Source organism: Triticum dicoccoides, chromosome 7B (genome assembly GCF_002162155.2).
Source record: "Triticum dicoccoides isolate Atlit2015 ecotype Zavitan chromosome 7B, WEW_v2.0, whole genome shotgun sequence".
In the NCBI taxonomy this organism is placed as follows: domain Eukaryota; kingdom Viridiplantae; phylum Streptophyta; class Magnoliopsida; order Poales; family Poaceae; genus Triticum; species Triticum dicoccoides.
In genome coordinates this window covers 725605508-725615386 of record NC_041393.1, presented here as the reverse complement: position 1 = coordinate 725615386, position 9879 = coordinate 725605508, and positions in this window count along the sequence as shown.

Sequence of the window (9879 nt, the reverse complement as noted above, 5' to 3'; positions counted from 1 at the left end):
AAGGGCTCTAAAAGAAATGCCATAGTCGAACGTCTGGGCGACATCACATAAAGGGCTTTAAAAGAAATGCCACAGTCGGACGTCTGAGTGACATCACATAAAGGGCTAATACCATAGTTGGACGTCTGCGCGACATCACATAAAGGGCTTTAAAAGAAATGCCACAGTCGGACGTCTGGGCGACATCACATAAAGGGCTTTAAAAGAAATACCACAGTCGGACGTCTGAGCGACATTGCAGACAAGGCTTGTAATGAATGTAAATAACAAGATTAGTCCATCCACAAGAATAATATTTTAACCGGATTTATCACACATAAATCCCACCGGAGTTTTGTCACTCAGGCTGATACCTGACAAGATAAGATGAATATAGTACTTGAACAAAGTACAAGATAATTGAAAGATTTGAGACTCTGCAGAGTTTGGATGAACTGACCACAGCCAACGGATTTCTGTAGTCACGAAGGATTAATTCCATTTACGGTATTTTAGTAGAAACACATTTAACTAGTACACACCCATTTCACCTCACGATGCCAGGAATCACCCTGGACAACGTCCAAGAAAAACTTTGAGACGGGGAGGCCACAACCTCGAATAGCATGGGATGAAATTTCTATATGCGCGCTCTAAGGGGTGCCCCCCTCTCGGTCCCAACCGGAAACTCCCATGCCCCCTGATCGGATGACGGGCTTTAATCCAGGTCCATGGAACCCTCACCCCGGCCTCTCTTTTTGATATGTACCAGGAAAACGATTTGCAACTTACTATGCCATATTCCTTTCGGAAAACATGTGACATTATAGGAAGGAATGAATGGAAATGTGATTTGTGTCATGATGACACGGAAGTCAAATAATCTGGCATAAGACTGGCATGTCACAACACTGCCATCTTACCCATCCTCATGCCAACACATGGCTATGCAAATATGTATCCAACAACATAATGCTTTCCGAAACTTACTTTCCGATTATGTGCATGAAATATAACATTCAAAGTGATGTTCATAAACATGCCATGACCATAATAAAATGCACACATGCAACAACACTCATCATATCAAGAGTTTAAACATGCTTGCCTGGTTCGGAGTAGTTTGAGTATAACTGTGCGAAGTTTGCAGCTCCGTCACCTCCTCTGGTATCTACGGTATAAGAAAAAAAATACATACGCAACGTAAATACCGTGAGTGTACAGAAAAGTGTTCCAAATATTTTTCAAAGAAATATGCTAAAAAACTTGACAAAAATCTAAAGAGAACAGAAAAAGAATTAATCAAAAATACTATTCTGTTTAAAAGTTATAAGAGTTTTCGTCCAAGGACCCATCTGTAATGAAACAGAAAACTTCCAAGGGGTTTTGCAAAAAAGATCCAGAAAAACGGTTCAGAGTGGAAGCATATTCGCCAGAGTACGCTTTCAGTAAACGATTCAAAAAAAAACACAGGAGAGGCTGACGGGCGGGTCCCACCCATCGGTTTGAAATTTCGAACGAGGGAGTCGGGGCTCGTCGGCGCCCGAGAGCCGCGGTGGTCACCGGCGGCGATCCACGGCGAGGCAGGGAGATCGGTGAGTACCTCCGTGTTTAGGGCGCCATTCCGCGTCTGTGGGAGGTGGTGGTGGTCGCCGGCGAGTACCACATCGGTGGCGATGCTTGCTCCGGCGGACGGCGGTTCGGGTGGTCGTGGACCTCGCCGCTAGAGAGCTGCGGGGTCAAAATTGAGGTGGGGGTTATCCTACTAGAGGTGGTACGAGGCTATGGGCGAAAGTACGGCGGCAGAGGAGTTCTCACCGGAGAGAACGATGCCGGAGCCCGAGGCGGACGGAGGTGGCCGGTGTCGAGGAGGAAAGGCCCCTCGAAGCTCGTTCAGTGGCTGGGCGTGGTCTGGTGAGGTGGTGGAGTCGTGCGGGGGTGAGAGCAAGCTCGGGGTGCTATATATAGCCGCCCCGAGGCGGTTGCCGAGAACGGGGTTCTCCGGTGAGGTGATTACGGCGGCGCTGTTGTTGCATGGGAGGGTTCAGAGGTTGAGCGTCGTCGTGGGTGTTCCCTGGTTCCGTTTAGGTGCTAACCGCGTCAGGATTTGGTTGCTTAGGGGGAGATCGACGGAACGGGGCGGCGCGGGCCCGTCGGTGACAGGGAGCGTGCTCTGTGCGTGCCGCGCCACGGCGACAGTGCTGCATGCGTGCGCTGGCGAGGAAATGGCCACGCGGAGCCACCAGGGGATTTGGGGGCGCCGAACGGCGTTGAGCCGCCGTTTTGCTCCCTGTCGGCCGTTACGGTTATTCGGCCACCACAAGACACGCCGGCGCAGAGGGCGCCACCGATGCCAGGAAGGCGCCAAGCGCGCGTGTGAGGCCCCGGACAAGCAAGCTAGGCCGTGAGCAACGTGCCAAGTGCACTATGAGCATGTGACTAAATTTGTGACGAAGATCGACACTGAAACTCTGAACTTAACTGAAGATGAACAGAAACAGTGCATGCAAGGTGTTCGACAGAATCATCTAGGCATGTAGGGATTTTTCCTTGAGCTGGTTTTTGGTGGAGGGGCCTCTCATTGCATCTAGAGGCTGCCTGAATATTTGTAGAATTTTTGGAGAGGTGTAGATATGAATTTCACCAAATTTGGAAAATCTGGTCCAAACTTGCAGTGAGTGAAATTTGAAATTTTTGAATAGGAGAAGAGTGGATCAAGATGGTTCTGGGTTGTGGGTACAAAGGACTATCCAGTGGTGTTGAGTTGAGGTCAAAAATCAAAAGCATTAGGGTACTTGCTTTGTAATTCACCTAGGCTCAAAAGAAAAGACGGAATTATTTTGGGGAGGAGAAATAGTTGGAATAAAATCCAAAAATGGATTTTATTAGTTTGGACAGAATGTTTGGGTTGTACCAAAGTGGGAGGAGGGGTTTTGGGAAAATTTCACCATAGGAGGCATGGTAAAATTTAGAAAGGATCAAAACCAAATAAAAGCCCAAAAATTAAAAGGGTTTTCTTTTTAAAAGAAACTAAATCCAAGAAAAAGATTTTTGAGAGGGCAAACTTTGAAGATGGTTTTTAGGAAGGGTTTAAATGACCTTCTTTCTAACCAAGCAAGGCTCTTTATGAAAACAAAATCACAAAATTTTTTGGAGTGTCACAGCACCTACCCCCTTAGGAAAAATCTCGTCCCCGAGATTTCCGCTGATCCTTAAACAGGTGTGGGTGCTCTGTCCGAAGAAAATCCTCGCTCTCCCAAGTTGCTTCATCCTCGGTGTGATTACTCCATTGAACTCTCAAAAACATAATGGTTTTCCGTCGGTCCTCCTCTCAGACTCTTCTAATATTTTTATTGGGTGCTCCCGGTAAGTGAGGTCCGGTTGCACGTCAATATACTCATGTGAAACTTGCTTCTCTGGGTTGCTCATGTATTTTCTCAACTGCAAGATGTGAAACACGTTGTGGATACCGGATAAGTCTCCGGGTAGGTCTAGCTGGTAGGCTACCTTGCCTCGTCGGGCCACTATATGAAATGGTCCGATGAATCTTGGTGCTAGTTTCCCCTTAATCTTGAATCGTTGCAGACCCTTCATAGGAGAAACTCTCAGGTATACCAATTCTCCGGGTTCAAAACTGATGTCCTGATGCTTTCGGTCGTAATAACTCTTTTGCCGACTTTGAGCTGTTTTGAGTCGTTCTCTAATTGTCTTAACTTTCTCCTCGGCCTCCTTGAGCATATCTGGGCGAAAGATATGGCTGTCTCCGGTCTCTGACCAATTTATCGGGGTACGACATCTTCTCCCATATAGAGCTTCAAAGGGTGCCATTTGCAAGCTGGCTTGATAGCTGTTGTTGTATGCGAACTCTGCATATGGCAAACTTTCTTCCCAACTGTTCCCGTAGGTGAGGACACAGGCTATTAGCATGTCTTCTAGGATTTGGTTTACGCGTTCCGTCTGCCCATCAGTCTGGGGATGGTATGCGGTACTGAAGGTTAGTTGAGTTCCCAGTGCCTGTTGTAGGTGATCCTAGAATGTAGAGACGAACTGTGTGCCTCTATCGAAGATGATAGTCTTAGGGACTCCATGCAGGCAGACGATATGGGTGAGATAAAGTCTGGCTAGTCTCTGGGTGGTGTAAGTTGTTTTTACCGGAATAAAATGTGCCACCTTGGTTAATCTGTCGGTTATGACCCATATGGCATCGTTTCCGTGTCGTGACCGTGGCAGTCCAACGATAAAGTCCATTCCAATCTCGTCCCATTTCCACTCGGGTATCTATTTGGCTGTAACAGTCTGGCTGGTTTCTGGTGCTCGGCCTTGATACGTTGACAAGAGTCACAGCAGGCAATGAACGTGGCTATATCTCTCTTCATACCGTGCCACCAAAATTTTTCCTGAAGATCCGTGTACATTTTTGTCCCTCCAGGATGGATTGAATACGGAGCTGTGTGACTTTCAGTCAATATCTGCTGTTTGAGGTCCTTGACATTTGGTACGCATAGCCTCTCTCCATACCACAATATTCCTTGCTCATCTACGTTGAATTCTGAGGCTCTTCCCAAACTCACTTTTCTTTTTATGCCCTCAATGCTAGGGTGTCCGTGCTGGGCTTCCTTGATCCTTTCCATCAGGGTAGGCAGTATTTCTATATTCGACACACTGCCTTTGGTGACCATTATTAGATTGAGTCGGGCAAATTCCTGTTGAAATTCTGGCCTCAACTTTGGTATACTGTCATCGTCCGTGCTGGGATTTCGATTAAGTGCATCTGCCACAACATTTGCTTTTCCGGGATGATAGTGGATTCCAACATCATAATCCTTCACCAACTCTAACCAGCGTCGTTGCCGTAAATTTAACTCTGGCTGTGTGAAAATATACTTAAGACTCTTATGGTCTGTGTATATCTCACAACGATTCCCAAGTAGGAAGTGTCTCCATTCCTTGAGTGCATGGATGACTGTTGCTAATTCCAAGTCATGAGTGGGATAATTTTCCTCATGCTTGCGTAGTTGTCTAGAGACATACGCAACTACCTTGCCTTCTTGCATCAATACGCATCCGAGGCCTTTCCGGGATGCGTCACAATATACCTCAAAATTCTTGTGTATATCTGGCACAATTAGTACTGGTGTCGTTGTTAATTTGCTTTTTAGCTCTTGGAAGCTTTTCTTACATGCTTCTGTCCATTCAAACTTCTTGCCTTTCTTGAGCAATTGTGTCATGGGCTTTGCTATAGTAGAGAATCCTTCAATAAATCTTCGATAATAGCCTGCCATTCCCAAGAAACTCCGTACGTCCGTTACATTAGCCGGTGGTTTCTAGCCAAGTACGGCCTTGACTTTTTCCGGGTCTACTGCAATACCTTCTTGGGTTAGCACGTGGCCCAGAAAACCCACCTGTTTTAGCCAAAATTCACATTTGCTGAATTTGGCGTACAATTGATGTTTCCTGAGTTCTCCTAGTACAATCCTGAGATGTTCAGCGTGCTCTTCTGGTGTTTTGGAATATATCAGAATATCATCGATGAATACCACAACAAACTTGTCCATATACTTCATAAATACTTTGTTCATGAGGTGAACAAAATATGCGGGGGCGTTGGTTAGTCCGAATGGCATCACTGTGAACTCATACAACCCATATCTGGAGGTGAAGGCGGTCTTGGGAATATCTTCTGTTCGCACTTTTAATTGGTGGTATCCTGATCTCAAGTCAATTTTTGAGAAGACTTTGGCCTGTGCGAGCTGATCGAATAAATCATTTATTCGGGGCATTGGGTATTTGTTCTTGATTGTGACCATGTTGAGAGCTCGATAATCAATACACAACCTCATTGTTCCATCCTTCTTCTTGGCAAATAAAATTGGAGAACCCCAAGGTGAGGAGCTGCCTCATATGTATCCTTTCTCCAATAATTCTTTTATTTGCTTCTTCAACTCTACCAATTCGGATGGTGCCATTCTGTAAGGTTTCTTGTAAATAGGAGCGGTTCCGGGTGCTAACTCAATGCTGAATTCTATCTCTCGGTCTAGTGGCATGCCTGGTAGTTCTTCTGGAAATACGTCTGGGAATTCACATACTACTGGAACCTTGTCCAGCTCAGAAACGTCCACCTTGTTTAATCTAGGTTGCCGAGGTATTTGTCTCTCTTTGGCTGAAACTTTTATTTTCTTCCCATGATGGTGTGTGAGAATCACGGTACGGTTGAAGCAGTCAATAAAACCTTTGTTGGTGGTTAACTAATCCATTCCTAGGATGACATCCAGTCCCTTGCTTTCCAGTACAATAAGGTTGGCGTAAAACTTCAATCCTTCAAATTCAATAACCACACCTTGACAGTAACTCTGGGTCACTTGCTTAATTCTAGGGGACTTGATGATCATTGGTTTTTCCAAAGGAAGCATCGAAAAATTATTTTGCAAAGCAAAACTTTTCGAAACGAATGAGTGAGAAGTTCCAGAATCAAAGAAAACCATGGCAGGTATTGTGTTGACGGGGTACGTACCGAGTACGATATCTGGGGCGTTCTGTGCTTCCTCTCGGGTCACGTGGTTCAGGTGACCTTTCTGGTGGTTGTTGTTGGGGTTGAAATTGCTTCGCTTTGGTGCTGAATTATTGCCACCATTATTGAGCTTCGGGGTTGAGCTCCTTGGCTTGGGGCACTGCTTGGCATAGTGCCCTTCTTCTCCACAAGCATAACAGGTAACGCCTGGGCAATAGGTGAACTCTTTGTCTCTTGCATGGAAATTCTTGATTGGACGTGAATTATTCGTCGGTGTTTTGTGTGAATCCCCCTTCTGGAATTCCTTCTTGCATCTGTGATTGTGAGTAAAAGTAGTCTGGTCCCTTTTTCGTTTGCGGAAATCTTCCAGGCTACGTCGCTCATTTTCCAGGGTAATGGCCTTATCCACCAGTGTTTTAAAATCTGGAAAGGTATGCACAACTAGCTGGCACTTAAGGGTGGGTGCCAGGCCTTACAATTTTTTTCTATCTTCCTGCTCTCGGTCATGCGTTCTTCATTGGCGTAGCGAGACAGCAGAGTGAATTGGCTGTTGTATTCTGACACTGTCAAGGCCCTTTGCTTGAGTTCATCAAATTCCTTCTTCTTCATTTTCATGACGCTCTTAGGAATATGTGCCCCACGAAAACCTTCTTGGAAATTTTCCCAGGTGATTTCATTTTCGTTGGGGTGCATGTGCAGGAAGTTTTCCCACCACGATGCAGCTGCTCCTGTGAGATAATGTGGTGCATACAGTATTTTTTCACGGTCTGAACACTGTGCAATAATAATTTTCTCTCCATGTCTCGAAGCCAGTCATCGGCCTCAAGAGTCTTGTCAGTATGAGAAAATGTTGGAGGACGCATCTTTTGTAACTCAGATAATTTGAATTGCGGTTGATACTGACCACGGTTACTTCTCATATTGATGAATTGGTTCATCATTTCCTGGTGTTGCTGCTGACTCTGTTCATACAAACGACAAACTTGTGTAAAAGCTGTTTCACTGTCCTGTTGACTTGTCTGACCCTGAGTGAAATTGTGGTTCTGCGGTGTGCCATAATTTTCTTCTGGCTGAGTTGGCATGGAGCGCGTCCAAGGACGAGACATCTTTCACTCTGGGGATATATTTTGTGAACTCGTAAGATAAGAAAGAGAGTCGCAAAAGTCAATAAAATCACACACAAAGAACATTTTTGAACTCCAGGATATTTTTGGAAACACACGATTTTGCGCGGAGAAGGACTATTGCATATCTTACACGCGGGCATAATTATACATTACATCACTCAGGATATGCGTACATAATCCTGACATGTCATTTAAACTAGTGCAGTCCTCCAGATCCTACATGATGCGCAAACAGGTTACTTCTCACAACCTATGTACATATAAACATATTATACAAGTCGATACATCGCATGGCGTCTATGCGTACTTAGTCAGAGATGGTGAGGATCTCCCTTGGCCTGCCGAGGGTGAGACGCAGAGACGCTGGGGAATCAACCTCCTCCTCGCTAATAGGTTCCAGACGAGAAACGTTGTGCTGAGCGGATGGAGCAGGTGCCGTAGGCGGAATAACACGAATACGAGTGGGTGAAATAGGTGGGGTAGCACGTATGGGAGTGGGTGCAACAAGTGGTGCAGAGCGAACGGGAGTGGGTGCAACAAGTGGTGCAGAGCGGACGGGAGTGGGTGCAATAGCCTGGTTAAATTCCTCTGTGGTAGGCAGACGACGAGCAGTGGCGAGTATGGTGGGTGAGTGAGAGGCTGCGGATGACACAAAAGTCAGTGGTGGAGCGGTGTCCAGGAGTTCCCTCCTGTTAGCAGCACAGCCATGAACTGAGTCCATGCGTGCAGCTACGAGGTCATCCACCATGCAGTCGAATGCTGCCTCCAGGGCTCGAAGGTACTCGACAAGCATCTCAAAGGCTTCGTCTCGCTCTCCTTTGGGGCAAGAGAAGGAGTAGTGACAGGTATAAGGCACATGGCATGGAAGGTAGCGGTAGCGACGGGTCTTCATTGCAGGAAGAACATCCCGAAGACGGGCTATCGTCTCGCGGGCAGCCATCTGCATAGCATGCCTTTCTGTAGGCATGGCTCTCCCCACGAATCGGAGGCGGCGTATTTCAGCATGGCCTCCCCTGAATTGCACCGCGGCCTGGTGCATAGTCAGACTGTCGTTGATCTTGTGTGGATAAAGCGTGAAGACTGGGCGCACGGATGGCCCCATCGCGACCTGAACGATGAAGGAGAGGAGTTTAAAGAACCCCTCAGGCACGTTGGCGAACATTTGAGACTCGTAGTCGTTGCCGGCCATCTACAAAAGTAGGCAAAAATTCTGAGTGATCAGATCATAAATTTTATGCTGACTGTCAAAAAAATGACTACATTTGTAAAAACATGAATAACTCTATCATGCTAATAACCAATTAGCGATCGCACCTAGTGGCTTCCTACAGTCAGCCTAGCTCTGATACCAAGTCTGTCACGACCGGCTTTTCAATAAAATGTTTATTGATAAACCGATCTTTTAAACCCAGTATAGGAAAAGTCATTCTTTCTGGTAGACAAAAGCTTGATAAACAGAGAACCAGTAGCATCAAATATATTACAGGGTTGAGCTGAGGCTGCTCAACAATTTATTACAAACTCGCCAATATCTTACATATGGGCGGTTATGACACAGGGGTGTGGTGGCATGCTACTAGCTCGAGGTAAAGTGGTGGTGGATAACTTGACTTCTACTGGCAGTACATTGAGCGTCGAGGTGAGGCTCGATGAATTTATTCGGGGTTGCGGAAGCGGATAATACAATGACCAAGACAGGATCGCACGGGACTGACTGGGACTCCTCTAGGCGTCGGACTCGCTATCAAACTCTTCATCCATGAGATCGCCTTCATCAACATCTGGCCAAATCAACAAGCCAGGTGAGTACTTGAAAGTACTCGCAAGACAGTTCGGACAAAAGATATAATCAATGAATGCATGAATGCGTCATGAACAAGGATGATGCTCATATAACAACGGTAATATTGCAACACTTGATAAATAAAATAAATAACTGAAAACCGATCGGGTGTCTGGAGCGACACCTCGAAAGGTAAATAAATAAAATGCATGCCACAATCGGGCGTCTACGCGACACCACATAAAGGGCTTTAAAAGAAATACCACAGTCGGATGTCTGGGCGACATCACATAAAGGGCTTTAAAAGAAATACCACAGTCGGACGTCTTGGCGACATCACATAAAGGGCTTTAAAAGAAATGCCACAGTCGGACGTCTGGGCGACATCACATAAAGGGCTCTAAAAGAAATACCACAGTCGGACGTCTGGGCGACATCACATAAAGGGCTTTAAAAGAAATGCCACAGTCGGATGTCTGGGC